We start from the raw sequence: 13102 nt of genomic DNA, 5'->3' as shown, positions 1-13102 counted from the left end.
TACGCTATGTTTGTACCGTTAATACAAAGATATTTAGGCAGTCAAACTGAATTTTCAAAATTCAAATTTTTTTTCCAAAATTTAATGGGGTAGCCTCTTTGAAAACTGTCAAGAAAACAGTTTTTAATTTTTCCAGCCCACTCGGTACATTTTTCAAAAAAAGTTTGTAGAAGGTAAAAGTTGCGTTTTACTAAGGTACATTCATGGTAAAAATTTGAAAATTCTAACTCACCTAGTTTTCGAGATATTTACAAAAATGTGGTAAAAAATTTGATCATCTTTGTCGCCCTCTAGCGGCCAAACGGTACCACTTAGAGCCGCCCGCTCAACGTCACGTGATAGCCCCGTTCATTAGCTATCTTTAATCATCTGACACGTTTATACAGTATGTTTCAAATAAGCGAGTTATTTGGGATTTTTTGGTAAAGTGCACCGAAATTTTGCCCAAAATGACTGGTTGCACTGGCCTACTATACTAAGCGCCGCCATATTGGATTTCAACCTGTCAAAGTGGCCATTTTGACTAATTTCGATCTGGAGAACACGAATTTTGTGTCCGTTTTGCTCCAAGTAGCACCGTTTCAAAACTAACCTCAAAAATATGGCATTTTGTTATTTTTTGACAGTTTTCCGGGCGTGGCACCGTTAAAAAATGACATTTTGACAAATGACACTTTACATCATGTTTGCAGAGTTAATCCAAAGATATTTAGGCAGTCAAAATGAATTTCCAAAATTCAATTTTTTTTTCCAAAATGTATGGTGTAGGTAGCCCCTTTGAAAACTGTCAAGAAAACAGTTTTTAATTTTTCCAGCTCACACGGTACATTTTTCAAAAAAGTTTATATAAGGTAAAAGTTGCGTTTTACGAAGGTACACTCGTGGTAAAAATTTGAAAATTCTAACTCACCTAGTTTTCGAGATATTTACAAAAATGTGCTAAAAAATTTGATCAACTTTGTCGCCCTCTAGCGGCCGAACGGTGCCACTTAGAGCCGGCCGCTCAACGTCACGTGATAGCCCCATTCGTTGGCTATCTTTGATCATCTGACATGTTTATACAGAATGTTTCAAATAAGCGAGTTATTTGGGATTTTTTGCTAAAATGCACCGGAATTTTGCCCAAAATGACTGGTTGCGTTGGCCTACTATACTAAGCGCCGCCATATTGGATTTCAACCTGTCAAAGTGACCATTTTGACTAATTTTGGTCTGAAAAACCCGAATTTTGTGTCCGTTTTGCTCTAAATGGCACCGTTTCAAAACTAACCTAAAAAATATGACATTTTTGTTATTTTTTGACAGTTTTCCGGGCGTGGCACCGTTAAAAAATGACATTTTGACAAATGACACTTTACGTCATGTTTGCAGTGTTAATCTAAATATATTTAGGTAGTCAAACTGAATTTTCAAAATTCAAATTTTTTTTCCAAAATTTGATGGTGTAGCCCCTTTGAAAACTGTCAAGAAGACAGTTTTTAATTTTTCCAGACCACACGGTACATTTTTCAAAAAAAGTTTATAAAAGATAAAAGTTGCGTTTTTCTAAGGTACATTTATGGTAAAAATTTGAAAATTCTAACTCACCTAGTTTTCGAGATATTTACAAAAATGTGCTAAAAAATTTGACCAACTTTGTCGCCCTCTAGCGGCTAAACGGTGCCACATAGAGCCGCCCGCTCAACGTCACGTGATAGCCCCATTCATTAGCTATCTTTGATCATCTGACACGTTTATACAGAATGTTTCAAATAAGCGAGTTATTTGCGATTTTTTGCAAAGGTGCACCAAAATTTTACTCCAAATGACTAAACTCCCTTGCCTACTATACTAACCGTCGCCATTTTGGATTTCAACCTGTCAAAGTGGCCATTTTGACTAATTTTGGTCTGGTGAACCCGAATTTAGCGTCCGTTTCGCTCTAAATAGCATCATTTCAAAACTAACCTCAAAAATATGACATTTTTGTTATTTTTTGACAGTTTTTCGGGCGTGGCACCGTTAAAAAATGACATTTTGACAAATGACACTTTACGTCATGTTTGTACCGGTAATCCAAAGATATTTAGGCAGTCAAAATGAATTTTCAAAATTCAAATTTTTTTTCCAAAATTTAATGGGGTAGCCTCTTTGAAAACTGTCAAGAAAACAGTTTTTAATTTTTCCAGCCCACTCGGTACATTTTTCAAAAAAAGTTTATAAAAGGTAAAAGTTGCGTTTTACTAAGGTACATTCATGGTAAAAATTTGAAAATTCTAACTCACCTAGTTTTCGAAATATTTACAAAAGTGTGCTAGAAAATTTGATCAACTTTGTCGCCCTCTAGCGGCTAAACGGTACCACTTAGAGCCGCCCGCTCAACGTCACGTGATAGCCCCATTCATTAGCTATCTTTGATCATCTGACACGTTTATACAGTATGTTTCAAATAAGCGAGTTATTTGGGATTTTTTGGTAAAGTGCACCGAAATTTTGCCCAAAATGACTGGTTGCGCTGGCCTACTATACTAAGCGCCGCCATTTTGTATTTCAACCTGTCAAAGTAGCCATTTTGACTAATTTCGGTCTGGAGAACACGAATTTTCTGTCCGTTTTGCTCTAAATGACACCGTTTCGGAACTAACCTCAAAAGTATGGCATTTTTGTTATTTTTTGACAGTTTTCCGGGCGTGGCACCCTTAAAAAATGACATTTTGACAAATGACACTTTAAGTCATGTTTGTACCGTTAATCCAAAGATATTTAGGCAGTAAAACTGAATTTCCAAAATTCAATTTTTTTTTCCAAAATTTGATAGTGTAGCCTCTTTGAAAACTGTCAAGAAGACAGTTTTTAATTTTTCCAGCCCACACGGTACATTTTTCAAAAAAAGTTTGTAGAAGGTAAAAGTTGCGTTTTACTAAGGTACATTCATGGTAAAAATTTGAAAATTCTAACTCACCTAGTTTTCGAGATATTTACAAAAATGTGTTAAAAAATTTGATCAACTTTGTCGCCCTCTAGCGGCTAAACGGTGCCACATAGAGCCGCCCGTTCAACGTCACGTGATAGCCCCATTCATTAGCTATCTTTGATCATCTGACACGTTTATACAGGATGTTTCAAATAAGCGAGTTATTGGGAATTTTTTGAGAAAGTGCACCAAAATTTTACTCAAAATGACAGATTGTCCTGGCTTATTTAATTTATCCAAGCGCCGCCATATTGGATTTCAACCTGTCAAAGTAGTCATTTTGACTAATTTCGGTCTGAAAAACCCGAATTTTGTGTCGGTTTTGCTCTAAATGGCACCGTTTCGGAGCTAACCTCAAAAATACGAAATTTTTTTCCAAATTTGTCAATATCTCATAAACCGTGCGCCACAGACGAAAGGTACCACCGCTCCCATAAATCGTCCATATGGTACTCGGTACCGGTTATGTATAATATATTAGGGCTGGTTTTCAGCTACCATGAGATGGTAATTAAGGTAAATTAGCGGTCGGCCATTATTATATATCTCGGGGAACAAGCGGAGGTGGTCGTAAACCAATCCGAGACCGAAACGTGAATAATGACGTCGTCCATACTAATCATACCATTGCGATGGGTCGTATACCAACTCAATGGGCGCGTGATTACTTTGCATAAATTTCAGACCATTCATAGATACCAGGAAAAATTTTAATGGGTTTTTTTCTGGTTGGTTAAGTTTGACCCTCTACCCTGGCTCACCCTGTATAGCTACAGGGTTGCAATTTTTACAGGAGAAGCGTGGACTGTTGTAGTGTATCAGGGAATTTTTTCAAAATTTTCCCTCTTACCCTTTCGGAGATATTCAAACAAAATGGCGACACTGGCTAAAACTTGCCACTGAACGTGGCAACATTCGAAACGACGTCAAATTGACAGTTTCCAGGTTGCGACCTTGAAATTTGGGTTTAAAGTAGCCCTGACCTTGTAGATTAACCCTGAAATTTTTTCAAAATTTTTCCTATTTCCGTTTCGTAGATATCGGGCTTGAATCAAGAAAAATGCCTAAAAAACTGCCCTATTCCAAATATGGGCCACCCTGTATGTGCAATTCTGCCCGTCAATGGCTACACGGTGCCCCTTAGAGCAAAACGGACTCAAAATTCGGGTTTTTCAGACCGAAATTAGTCAAAATGGCCACTTTGACAGGTTGAAATACAAAATGGCAGCGCTTAGTATAGTAGGCCAAGAAAACCAGTCAATTTGGGCAAAATTTTGGTGCAGTTTACCCAAAAATCACAAATAACTTGCTTATTTGAAACATTCTGTATAAACGTGTCAGATGATCAAAAATAGCTAATGAATGGGGCTATCACGTGACGTTGAGCGGGCGGTTCTAAGTGGCACCGTTCGGCCGCTAGAGGGTGACAAAGTTGATCAAATTTTTTAGCATATTTTTGTAAATATCTCGAAAACTAGGTGAGTTAGAAATTTCAAATTTTTACCACGAGTGTACCTTCGTAAAACGCAACTTTTACCTTATATAAGCTTTTTTGAAAAATGTACCGTGTGAGCTGGAAAAATTAAAAACTGTCTTCTTGACAGTTTTCAAAGGGGTTACCCCATCAAATTTTGGAAAAAAAATTTGAATTTTGGAAATTTGTTTTGACTGCCTAAATATCTTTGGATTAACGGTACAAACATGACGTAAAGTGTCATTTGTCAAAATGTCATTCTTTAACGGTGCCACGCCCGGAAAACTGTCAAAAAATAACAAAAATGTCATATTTTTAGGTTAGTTCCAAAATGGTGCTACTTAGAGCAAAACGGACGCAAAATTCGGGTTTTTCAGACCGAAATTAGTCAAAATGGCCACTTTGACAGTTGAAATCCAATATGGCGGCGCTTAGTATAGTAGGCCAGCGCAACCAGTCATTTTGGACAAAATTTTGGTGCACTTTCTCAAACAATTGCAAATAACTCGCTTATTTGAAACATTCTGTATAAACGTGTCAGATAATCAAAGATAGATAATGAATGGGGCTATCACGTGACGTTGAGCGGGCGGTTCTAAGTGGCACCGTTCGGCCGCTAGAGGGCGACAAAGTTGATCAAATTTTTTAGCACATTTTTGTAAATATCTCGAAAAGTAGGTGAGTTACAACTTTCAAATTTTTACCATGAATGTACCTTAGAAAAACGCAACTTTTACCTTTTACAAACTTTTTTTGGAAAATGTACCGTGTGGGCTGGAAAAATTAAAAACTGTCTTCTTGACAGTTTTCAAAGAGGCTACCCCATCAAATTTTGGAAAAAAAATTTGAATTTTGAAAATTCTTTTTGACTGCCTAAATATCTTTTGATTAACACTGCAAACATGACGTAAAGTGTCATTTGTCAAAATGTCATTTTTTAACGGTGCCACGCCCGGAAAACTGTCAAAAACTAACAAAAATGTCATATTTTTTAGGTTAGTTCCGAAACGATGACACTTAGAGCAAAACGGACGTAAAAATCGGGTTTTTCAGACCGAAATTAGTCAAAATGGCCACTTTGACAGTTGAAATCCAATATGGCGGCGCTTAGTATAGTAGGCCAGCGCAACCAGTCATTTTGGACAAAATTTTGGTGCACTTTCTCAAACAATTGCAAATAACTCGCTTATTTGAAACATTCTGTATAAACGTGTCAGATAATCAAAGATAGATAATGAATGGGGCTATCACGTGACGTTGAGCGGGCGGTTCTAAGTGGCACCGTTCGGCCGCTAGAGGGCGACAAAGTTGATCAAATTTTTTAGCACATTTTTGTAAATATCTCGAAAAGTAGGTGAGTTACAACTTTCAAATTTTTACCATGAATGTACCTTAGAAAAACGCAACTTTTACCTTTTACAAACTTTTTTTGGAAAATGTACCGTGTGGGCTGGAAAAATTAAAAACTGTCTTCTTGACAGTTTTCAAAGAGGCTACCCCATCAAATTTTGGAAAAAAAATTTGAATTTTGAAAATTCTTTTTGACTGCCTAAATATCTTTTGATTAACACTGCAAACATGACGTAAAGTGTCATTTGTCAAAATGTCATTTTTTAACGGTGCCACGCCCGGAAAACTGTCAAAAACTAACAAAAATGTCATATTTTTTAGGTTAGTTCCGAAACGATGACACTTAGAGCAAAACGGACGTAAAAATCGGGTTTTTCAGACCGAAATTAGTCAAAATGACTACTTTGACAGGTTGGAATCCAATATGGCGGCGCTTAGTATAGTAGACCAACGCAACTAATCATTTTGGGCAAAATTTCGGTGCATTTTAGCAAAAAATCGCAAATAACTCGCTTATTTGAAACATTCTGTATAAACGTGTCAGGTGAACAAAGATAGCCAATGAATGGGGCTATCACGTGACGTTGAGCGGGCGGTTCTAAGTGGCACCGTTCGGCCGCTAGAGGGCGACAAAGTTGATCAAATTTTTTAGCACATTTTTGTAAATATCTCGAAAACTAAGTGAGTTAGAATTTTCAAATTTTTACCATGAATGTACTTTAGAAAAACGCAACTTTTATCTTTTATAAACTTTTTTTGAAAAATGTACCGTGTGGGCTGGAAAAATTAAAAACTGTTTTCTTGACAGTTTTAAGAGGCTAACCCATCAAATTTTGTAAAACAATTTTTGAATGTTGAAAATTTATTTTGACTATCTAAATATCTTTTAAATAACTGTAAAAACATGACGTAAAGTGTCATTTGTCAAAATGTCATCTTTTCAGGGTGCCACGCCCGAAAATCTGTCAAAAAATAACAAAAATGTCATATTTTTGAGGTTAGCTCCGAAACGGTGCCATTTAGAGCAAAACGAACGCTAAATTCGGGTTTTTCAGACCGAAATTAGTCAAAATGGCCACTTTGACAGTTGAAATCCAATATGGCGGCGCTTAGTATAGTAGGCCAACGCAACCAGTCATTTTGGGCAAAATTCCGGTGCATTTTAGCAAAAAATCCCAAATAACTCGCTTATTTGAAACATTCTGTATAAACGTGTCAGATGAACAAAGATAGCTAATGAATGGGGCTATCACGTGACGTTGAGCGGGCGGCTCTAAGTGGCACCGTTCGGCCGCTAGAGGGCGACAAAGTTGGTCAAATTTTTTAGCACATTTTTGTAAATATCTCGAAAACTAGGTGAGTTAGAATTTTCAAATTTTTACCATAAATGTACCTTAGAGAAACGCAACTTTTATCTTTTATAAACTTTTTTTGGAAAATGTACCGTGTGGGCTGGAAAAATTAAAAACTGTCTTCTTGACAGTTTTCAAAGGGGCTACACCATCAAATTTTGGAAAAAAAATTTGAATTTTGAAAATTCACTTTGACTGCCTAAATATCTGTGGATTAACGGTACAAACATGACGTAAAGTGTCATTTGTCAAAATGTCATTTTTTAACGGTGCCACGCCCGGAAAACTGTCAAAAAATAACAAAAATGTCATATTTTTAGGTTAGTTCCAAAATGGTGCTACTTAGAGCAAAACGGACGCAAAATTCGGGTTTTTCAGACCGAAATTAGTCAAAATGGCCACTTTGACAGCTTTGAATCCAATATGGCGGCGCTTAGTATAGTAGGCCAGCGCAACCAGTCATTTTGGACAAAATTTTGGTGCATTTTAGCAAAAAATCCCAAATAACTCACTTATTTGAAACATTCTGTATAAACGTGTCAGATGATCAAAGATAGCTAATAAATGAGGCTATCACGTGACGTTGAGCGGACGACTCTAAGTGGCACCGTTTAGCCGCTAGAGGGCGACAAAGTTGATCAAATTTTTTAGCACATTTTTGTAAATATCTCGAAAACTAGGTGAGTTATAATTTTCAAATTTCTACCATGAATGTACCTTAGTAAACCGCAACTTTTACCTTCTACAAACTTTTTTTGAAAAATGTACCGTGTGGGCTGGAAAAATTAAAAACTGTCTTCTTGACAGTTTTAAGGGGTTACCCATCAAATTTTGGAAAAAAAATTTGAATTTTGAAAATTCAGTTTGACCGCCTAAATATCTTTGTATTAACGGTACAAAAATGACTTAAAGTGTCACTTGTCAAAATGTCATTTTTTAACGGTGCCACGCCCGAAAAACTGTCAAAAAATAACAAAAATGTCATATTTTTAGGTTAGTTTTGAAACGGGGACATTTAGAGCAAAACGGACACAAAATTCGTGTTCTCCAGACCGAAATTAGTCAAAATGGCCACTTTGACAGGTTGAAATCCAATATGGCGGCGTGTAGTATAGTAGGCCAGGAAAACCAGTTAGTTTGAGCAAAATTTTGGTACACTTTCTCAAAAAATCCCAAATAACTCGCTTATTTGAAACATTCTGTATAAACATGTCAGATGATCAAAGATAGCCAACGAATGGGGCTATCACGTGACGTTGAGCGGGCGGCTCTAAGTGGCACCGTTCGGCCGCTAGAGGGCGACAAAGTTGATCAAATTTTTTAGCACATTTTTGTAAATATCTCGAAAAGTAGGTGAGTTACAACTTTCAAATTTTTACCATGAATGTACCTTAGAAAAACGCAACTTTTACCTTTTACAAACTTTTTTTGGAAAATGTACCGTGTGGGCTGGAAAAATTAAAAACTGTCTTCTTGACAGTTTTCAAAGGGGTTACCCCATCAAATTTTGGAAAAAAAATTTGAATTTTGAAAATTCTTTTTGACTGCCTAAATATCTTTTGATTAACACTGCAAACATGACGTAAAGTGTCATTTGTCAAAATGTCATTTTTTAACGGTGCCACGCCCGGAAAACTGTCAAAAATAACAAAAATGTCATATTTTTTAGGTTAGTTCCGAAACGATGACACTTAGAGCAAAACGGACGTAAAAATCGGGTTTTTCAGACCGAAATTAGTCAAAATGACTACTTTGACAGGTTGAAATCCAAAATGGCGGCGCTTAGTATAGTAGGCCAACGCAACTAATCATTTTGGGCAAAATTCCGGTGCATTTTAGCAAAAAATCCCAAATAACTCGCTTATTTGAAACATTCTGTATAAACGTGTCAGATGAACAAAGATAGCCAACGAATGGGGCTATCACGTGACGTTGAGCGGGCGGCTCTAAGTGGCACCGTTCGGCCGCTAGAGGGCGTCAAAGTTGACTCTTGCAATTTTTCCATATACTGGGTGTTTAGCGACATAAATACCGGAAAACTGAATGGAATTTTAATGGTTAAGTGCAATCCGACAACCACGCGGACATCTTAACCCTTCCCGCCCCCCTTAAGGGGCTATACACGAATCAAGGGGGGGATGGGGAGGGGAGGGGCGGTTAGTGGGGAAACATTAATATTGCGAAATGAAGCTCATTTGCATTTAAATAAGGTAGCCGGTACGAAACCCTGGCTCTAATTACACTAACTACACAAAGAGCTCTCCGGCTCGGTCCGGTTTTACCCCTCCCTTCCCCTCGTTAAGGGGGTAGCGCCCCTTTGACCCCCCCCATTATGCCCTCCGACTTGCCTGATTATCATTATATAACGGAATAGATTATGTAAAGTTTGGATTCCGAGTGGACTGCAAACTTTGACGGTGTTTGTTTTGTTTTGCCCTCCCTTCCCCTGCTCCCCTGTCTGAGCGTTTTAATTCGAAAAAAAAAAAATAATTGGCATTAAGGGTCATTTTTGGCTGGCGTTTAAACTGGCTTTTAACGGTAAGTCCCGTTTAAATTGGACGTAGTTTCAAGCCAATTTCGACCGAAACAGTGCGCAACTACAACCCCCCGTAACTCGGTTAGTTGGGAAAATTCGGGAAAATGTCAAGGAACAAAACTTGTAGGGAATTTAATTCTCTACAAAAACACTGAAATAGTGTTTTGCCGTTAAGGGCTCCAAAAGGGAGATATTTGCTTAAGAAAGTTTAGTGTGAGGGTAAAGTGTGTTGAGGTTGTTTTACGTAACTACAACCCCCTGTAACTCGGTTAATTTGCAAAATTTTGGAAAATGTCATGAAACAAAAATTGTATAGAATTTAATTCTCTACAGAAACACTAAAATAGTGTTTTGCCCTTAAGAGCTCCAGAAGGGAGATATTTGCTTAAGAAAGTTTAGTGTGAGGGTAAAGTGTGTTGAGGTTGTTTTACGTAACTACAACCCCCCGTAACTCGGTTAATTTGCAAAATTTTGGAAAATTCCAGAAAACAAAAATTATAGAGAATTTAATTCTCTACCAAAACACTAAAATAGTGTTTTGCCCTCAAGGGCTCCAGAAGGCAGATATTTGCTTAGGAAAGGTTAGTGGAGAGGAAAGTGTGTTGAAATAGTTTTACGTTACTACAATCCCCCGTAACTCGGTTAATTTGCAAAATTTTGGAAAATTCCAGAAAACAAAAATTGTAGAGAATTTAATTCTCTACAAAAACACTAAAATAGTGTTTTGTACTTAAGGGCTCCAGAAGGGAGATATTTGCTTAAGAAAGTTTAGTGTAGGGGTAAAGTGTGTTGAGGTCGTTTTACGTAACTTCAACCCCCCGTAACTCGGTTAATTGGCAAAATTCAGGAAAATGTCAAAAAACAAAAATTGTAGAGAATTTAATTCTCTACAAAAACACTAAAACAGTGTTTTACCCTTAAGGGCTCCATAAGGGAGATATTTGCTTAAGAATGTTTAGTGTGGGAGTAAAGTGTGTTGAGGTCGCTTAACTCGGTTAATTGGCAAAATTCAGGAAAATGTCAAAAAACAAAAATTGTAGAGAATTTAATTCTCTACAAAAACACTAAAACAGTGTTTTACCCTTGAGGGCTCCAGAAGGGAGATATTTGCTTAAGAAAGTTTAGTGTAGGGGTAAAGTGTGTTGAGGTTGCTTAACTCGGTTAATTGACAAAATTTACAAAAATGTCAAGGAACATAAATTGTAGAGAAATTAATTCTTTACAAAAACACTAAAGTAGTGTTTTGCCCTTAAGGGCTCCAGAAGGCAGATATTTGCTTAAGAAAGTTTAGTGTGAGGGTAAAGTGTGTTGAGATGACTTTACGTAACTTCAACCCCCTGTAACTCGGTTAATTGGCAAAATTCAGGAAAATGCCAAAAAACAAAAATTGTAGAGAATTTAATTCTATACAAAAACACTAAAATAGTGTTTTGTCCTTAAGGGCTCCAGAAAGGAGATATTTGCTTAAGAAAGTTTAGTGTAGGGGTAAAGTGTGTTGAGGTCGTTTTACGTAACTTCAACCCCCCGTAACTCGGTTAATTTGCAAAATTTAGGAAAATTCCAGAAAACAAAAGTTGTAGAGAATTTAATTCTCTACAAAAACACTAAAATAGTGTTTTGTCCTTAAGGGCTCCAGAAAGAAGATATTTGCTTAAGAAAGTTTAGTGTGGGGGGAAAGTGTGTTGAGGTCGCTTAACTCGGTTAATTGGCAAAATTCAGAAAAATGTCATGGAACAATACTTGTAGAGAATTTAATTCTCTACAAAAACACTAAAATAGTGTTTTGCCCTCAAGGGCTCCAGAAGGCAGATATTTGCTTAAGAAAGTTTAGTGTGAGGGTAAAGTGTGTTGAGATGACTTTACGTAACTTCAACCCCCCGTAACTCGGTTAATTAGCTAAATTCAGGAAAATGCCAGAAAACAAAAATTGTAGAGAATTTAATTCTCTACAAAAACACTAAAATAGTGTTTTGTACTTAAGGGCTCCAGAAGGGAGATATTTGCTTAAGAAAGTTTAGTGTGGGGGGAAAGTGTGTTGAGGTCGCTTAACTCAGTTAATTGGCAAAATTCAAAAAAATGTCATGGAACAATACTTGTAGAGAATTTAATTCTCTACAAAAACACTAAATTAGTGTTTTGCCTTTAAGAGCTCCAGAAAGGAGATATTTGCATAAGAAAGTTTAGTGTGAGGGTAAAGTGTGTTGAGGTAGTTTTACGTAAATACAACCCCCCGTAACTCGGTTAATTAGCAAAATTCAGGTAAATGCCAAAAAACAAAAATTGTAGAAAATTTAATTATCTACAAAAAAACTGAAATAGTGTTTTGCCCTTAAGGGCTCCAGAAGGGAGATATTTGCTTAAGAAAGTTTGTGTGGGGGTAAAGTGTGTTGAGGTCGTTGTACGCAACTACAACCCTCCGTAACTCGGTTAATTTGCAAAATTTTGGAAAATTCCAGAAAACAAAAATTGTAGAGAAGTTAATTCTCTACAAAAACACTAAAATAGTGTTTTGCCCTCAAGGGCTCCAGAAGGGAGATATTTGCTTAAGAAAGTTTAGTGTGAGGGTAAAGTGTGTTGAGGTCGCTTAACTCTGTTAATTGGCAAAAATCAGGTAAATGCCAAAAAACAAAAATTGTAGAGAATTTAATTCTTTACAAAAACACTAAAGTAGTGTTTTGCCCTTAAGGGCTCCAGAAGGGAGATATTTGCTTAAGAAAGTTTGTGTGGGGGTAAAGTGTGTTGAGGTCGTTGTACGCAACTACAACCCCCCGTAACTCGGTTAATTTGCAAAATTTTGGAAAATTCCAGAAAACAAAAATTGTAGAGAAGTTAATTCTCTACAAAAACACTAAAATAGTGTTTTGCCCTCAAGGGCTCCAGAAGGCAGATATTTGCTTAGGAAAGTTTAGTGGAGAGGAAAGTGTGTTGAAATAGTTTTACGTTACTACAATCCCCCGTAACTCGGTTAATTTGCAAAATTTTGGAAAATTCCAGAAAACAAAAATTGTAGAGAATTTAATTCTCTACAAAAACACTAAAATAGTGTTTTACCCTTAAGGGCTCCAGAAGGGAGATATTTTCTTAACAAAATTTTGGGTGGGGGTAAAGTGTGTTGAGGTCGCTTAACTCTGTTAATTGGCAAAAATCAGATAAAATGCCAAAAAACAAAAATTGTAGAGAATTTAATTCTCTACAAAAACACTAAAATAGTGTTTTACCCTTGAGGGCTCCAGAAGGGAGATATTTTAAAGTGTAAGTTCAACAGAGCATAGCTCCGTTATTTAAGGAGTTAGAGCAAAAGTGTAAATAAATAGAGTTGTAGGGAATTCCACGCTCTATAAATGAGCTTCTTAGCATTTTTGCCGTAAAGGCCCGTTTAAGGGAGTTACAGGCCGGAAACTGCCTCCAAGCACTCAGTAACTCCCTAGAATCGCTTT

At 36.8% G+C, this 13102-nt stretch overlaps 1 protein-coding gene across 4 annotated transcripts in view; it reads left to right on the top strand.

Moving 5' to 3' along the window:
* The window catches only part of pdm3 (POU-domain protein pdm3), a 149455-nt gene that overhangs the window by 110722 nt on the left and 25631 nt on the right, over nt 1–13102 (top strand). The gene's annotated exons all lie outside the window — the stretch shown is intronic.

Source organism: Ips typographus, linkage group LG12 (genome assembly GCF_016097725.1).
Source record: "Ips typographus isolate SLU linkage group LG12, UJ_Ityp_2.0, whole genome shotgun sequence".
NCBI lineage: Eukaryota > Metazoa > Arthropoda > Insecta > Coleoptera > Curculionidae > Ips > Ips typographus.
This window is presented reverse-complemented; position numbering and strand designations above follow the sequence as displayed.